Below are 4,645 nucleotides of genomic sequence, written 5' to 3' on the forward strand. Positions count from 1 at the left end.
TCCGCCTCCTTCCCCTCCTTCCTTGGCCTGCCTCGTATTCTGCACTCTTGGAGCCTGCAAGCGGGCACATCCACCTTCCTTCCCCAAAGGGTGCTGAAGGCGCCTCCTTCTGTGAAGCCTTTTGACTGACTCCACATCCTGCGACTAGCTTCTCCCGGACATGTCTTTGGGCACTGGGTACTTAGTAGGCACTTAGCCGGCCCCCCTTAAGTTCTCCAGGGGCTCAAGTCTAGTGCTGAGTAGCTGGCCAGCTTTCCTTCGGAGTGTTGGCTGGGTCTGGCCTTCTCCTGGAGTCTCCTCCTTTTTGCACTGGAATAGTAGACTCCTTTTTGCCCTAGGATAGTGCAGGACCAGGATGGCAGCTTCATTTCTAGCTACAGCCCCACTCCTCACACTTCAGTGCCTAGGACATGGGCTTCTAGTCCTTTTCTCTGCTCTTCCCCCTCCTGCTTGGATCTGGTATTTCTCTCACTTTACCCTGGGCTGCACAGCCCACCTCTGCCACTCCCTCTCCAGGCGCACCTTCTCCCCTCTCTCCTATAATGCCTTCAATCGGAGGAGACTTGCTGGACCAAAAGAAAATTCCCCTGACCTCTTTCACTCCTTCCTCCTTGGAAGGTAGCAGCTGCTTTCCAAACTGTAATACACTTGGCACTTGGTGAAGATTCCTGACACTGAAAGGCCAGCCAGGACAATGTGGGTGTGGGAGGGGCCCAAAAATTGGTAAGGACATCTGATTGAAACAGGGCCCTTTCTCACCTGCTGCTTTCTACCCATAGCCTATGGCTTGCTTTTCTTGGGATAAAGAAACAGGAAAAGGATCTTCTTAATCTCTACCTCATGTTGATTTAATATTCATTGAAGACTTACAATGAGTTAGGAGAATATCCAGAAAAACAGCAAGGTACCTTGCCTAGGAAACACTTTGGGGTGTTGGCTGCAAGCCAGACTCAAAATATAAAATATAATCTGCTGTATTATCAGGCCATTGTCCTCCCATCCTTTCTAAGTTTGATTATAGCCTCAGAGCCAGCTAGCCTTGTCTAATTCCAAGCTTTTGTACAGAATCTACCATAGGCTGGATGCTCTTCAAATGCTAATTAATAAAGAACAACCACGCCCTGGCTCAGTGTACAGAGTAGGCCTGCACACAGGTTGGGGGTTTGATTCCTGGTCAGGGGCATATGTGCGGGAGGCAATCTCTCTCTCTCTCTCTCTCTCTCTCTCTCTCCTCCCCTTCCTACTCCCCCTCTCTTCCACTCTATTTAAAAGCAATGGGAAAATATCCTCAGGTGAGGATTTAAATCTTTTAAAAATATATATAAATAAAGAACAACCACAAACAAGCAATGATTCAGAGGCTCTCTTATTCATTCCCCTTAGGTGTTGTGTTAAATCCTCTGCAACATAACCAGGAACATTAAGGATAAAGCTGTGGAGCTCCTGGCAATAACATGCAGCATCTGGAGACCTCAAGTTCCTATGTTGAAGTAAACAAGAATGGGGTGTGAAAGGTAATACAAATGGAGCCACTTTATTTTTTAGTTTTTATTTACTGATTTGACAGAGAATCATCAATTTGTTGTTCTACTTATTTATGCATTCATTGGTTGATTCTTGTATGTGCCTTGATTGGAGTTCAAACCTACAACCTTGGTGAATGAGACAATGCTCTATAACCAACTGAATTACCTGGCGAGGGCTAAATGGAGCCACTTTAAAATGGAGTTGGAGCTTCCATTCCAGAGGAGCTGCCTTTCATATCTTACTCTTTAAACTTTTGGAATGATAAAACTGGGCAAAATAACCTTTGACTGGACCTAAAGCAGCACTATACAGTGGGGCCTTGACTTATGAGTTTAATTCGTTCCATGACGGAGCTCGTAACTCAAATTACTCATATGTCGAATCAAAAAGTGAGCGAGTGAGGCACGTGATGCTGGGCTGATGTTGTGGCGTTCACTGTGACGTTCGCTGCACCAACTAGCGGTGGGGTATCTGAAGCTGGCTCATAACCCGAATTTTAGCTCGCAACTCAAAGCAAAAAATCGGCCAAGAGATGGCTCCTATCTCGAAAAACTCGTTAGTCGCGACAATCGTAAGTCAAGGCCCCACTGTATTCCAAACAACTGTTTGCAAAGATAACAAGAAAGCAGACATTTATGACCATGGGATTGAAAATTAAAGACCTTCTTTAGAATTAGTATCACTATTTTAGCTTATCTTCACTTATAGAAATGCCTTCCTTCGATTCCTGTAATTGTTCCCTTTCTCATAAATGCCCCCCTTCACCTCCTATTCCGAATGCTATTTGAATTACTGCCAGAATCAGTGCTTCCCGAATAGCTATTCTTTTGGATATCAAATAAATGCTTGTTTCTCTCACTTTGGCCTTTTATTTTAGGTTAACAGGCTAGAGCTAGACTCTAGAATCTAGTGACTCTCAACCTGTGGGTCGCGACCCCTTTGGGGGTCGAACGACCCTTTCACAGGGATCCCTAAATACATCCTGCATATCAGATATTTACATTATGATTCATAACAGTAGCAAAATTACAGTTATGAAGTAGCAACGAAAATAATTTTATGGTTGGGGGTCACCGCAACATGAGGAACTGTATTAAAGGGTCGCAGCATTAGGAAGGTTGAGAACCACTGGGCTAGACCAACTCAATAAATTGCTTCATTAATCCCTCCAATTTCCATGCTGAACTTCAGTTGGAAATTTGGCCTATCGAGTCCTTGTTTTTGCAAAATGACTGTCTTTAAATGACTGTAGCTCGGCCAACTTCTCACCTGAGCCACAAAGTATTCTTTTTTCATAGGTAGAATCACCAAGTGTTTTTATAATTCAATTTATGTCTTTACTTGCTGCATTTATTCAACCTCTCTGTACCTCAATTTCTATGTATTAAATGAAGGGTTGTTAATGATCTACTGTTCAATTCCTAGGATTATTCACATTTAAGTAAGTTGAATTATATAGAACGGTATGTAGTATCTGTTGCATAAAAAGTACTCAGTAATGCTACCCATTATTTTACCCAGTTCTGCATCTGCTCATGCATGCACATACATTCACACTCAAATTCAGTGCCCTCCCCCACATCTGTATAAACAGTCCTACCCATCCTTCTAACCCCAAGTGAAACTGCAGTCTCCTAAACCCCACCCCCAGTTCCCAGAGCTCTCTGCCTCCCCTGAACTTCTATAGCAGTTATTGCCTGCACTACTCATTCTATTCTGAATCACATTCTGCCTCCCATTGTTCTCTCATTGTTAGTCCTGTCTCCCACACTCAGCTCTTTGACAGCAGGGAATGGTTCTTAATTTTTTCTAAACCCCCACAGCACCTAGCAGATTGGTAAAGATAGTAGGTAGTAGACAAATACTAGGAGATTGTTGTCCCCATAGAGTTCAGTTCAAGCAATAATTGAACTGAAACACTGTGTCGAATTTTAGAATCTCAAAAAGCTTCACACAAATGTCCTGATCATTTTCTTGCTGGGACACAGGCCAGAGGCTTCTTGTCTCCAAACAGTAACAAGAGCAAATGAGCTTTGCTTTTTAAGAGGACATGAAAAGGAAACCTGGAATCCAGGCTCCGTTCAGACAGACCTTGGGGAGAATCATCTCTCTCTGTTTCAGTGTATTCAGATAAAATAAGGGGTTGGACTAGAATGGTTTCTAAGATACCTCCTGGCTCTAATATTCTATGATTCTAGGAACTCAGCCTTCCCACTTTTCTTTTCTTTTTTATATATATATATTTTACTGATGTTTTACAGAGTACAGAGAGGAAGGGAGAAAGATAGTTAGAAACATCGATGAGAGAGAAACATCGATCAGCTGCCTCCCGCACATCTCCTACTGGGGATGTGCCCACAACCCAGGTACATGCCCTTGACCGGAATCGAACCTGGGACCCTTCAGTCCGCAAGCCGACGCTCTATCCACTGAGACAAACCGGTTTTGGCAAGCCTTCCCACTTTTCATCCAAATCATGTTTGAATCTTAAAGCAGAAAACTGATCTACCTGGCTTGGTGACCTGGGCCACCTTTCTGCCTATAAACAAGGCCCTAAATTCCTTTGTCCAAAGTACCTTCCCAGTTATGAGCTCAGCTGACCTCCTGTGAAGTCCAAAGTGTCAAAATTATTATCACAGAAAAAAATGAAGCTCAGAGAGGTAAAGTGACTTGCCTAAGATCACACAAGTTAGTGGCAGAGTGAGAACTAGAATTTGAGGTTCAACAGCACAGGCTTGCTCTTTGACTTGGCCATCTGATCTTTTCTACTCCTGCACTTCATACCCTTTGAGACTTCTCCTGCCCCCTCTACCCCAATCTAACCTGAAAGTCAAATTCATACATGATCAACCACAAGCAAAAACCAGTGCATAATCCTGATTTATCAAGTGTTATCAGTAAAAATAAACCTCATGTGTATGGAGGAGAATGAAGAGAGAAGCTTTTGTCTTGCTCTATCTGCTTAGTGCTTTTTTACCCACAATCATTCAACACCAGCATTCATTTTTAACCATAATTTAACATTTCAATTAAGCAATAAAGTTTGTGTATTTTGCCGTAACCGGTTTGGCTCAGTGGATAGAGTGCCGGCCGCGGACTGAAAGGTCCCAGGTTCGAT

Source organism: Myotis davidii, unplaced genomic scaffold (genome assembly GCF_000327345.1).
Source record: "Myotis davidii unplaced genomic scaffold, ASM32734v1 scaffold1383, whole genome shotgun sequence".
Lineage (NCBI taxonomy): Eukaryota > Metazoa > Chordata > Mammalia > Chiroptera > Vespertilionidae > Myotis > Myotis davidii.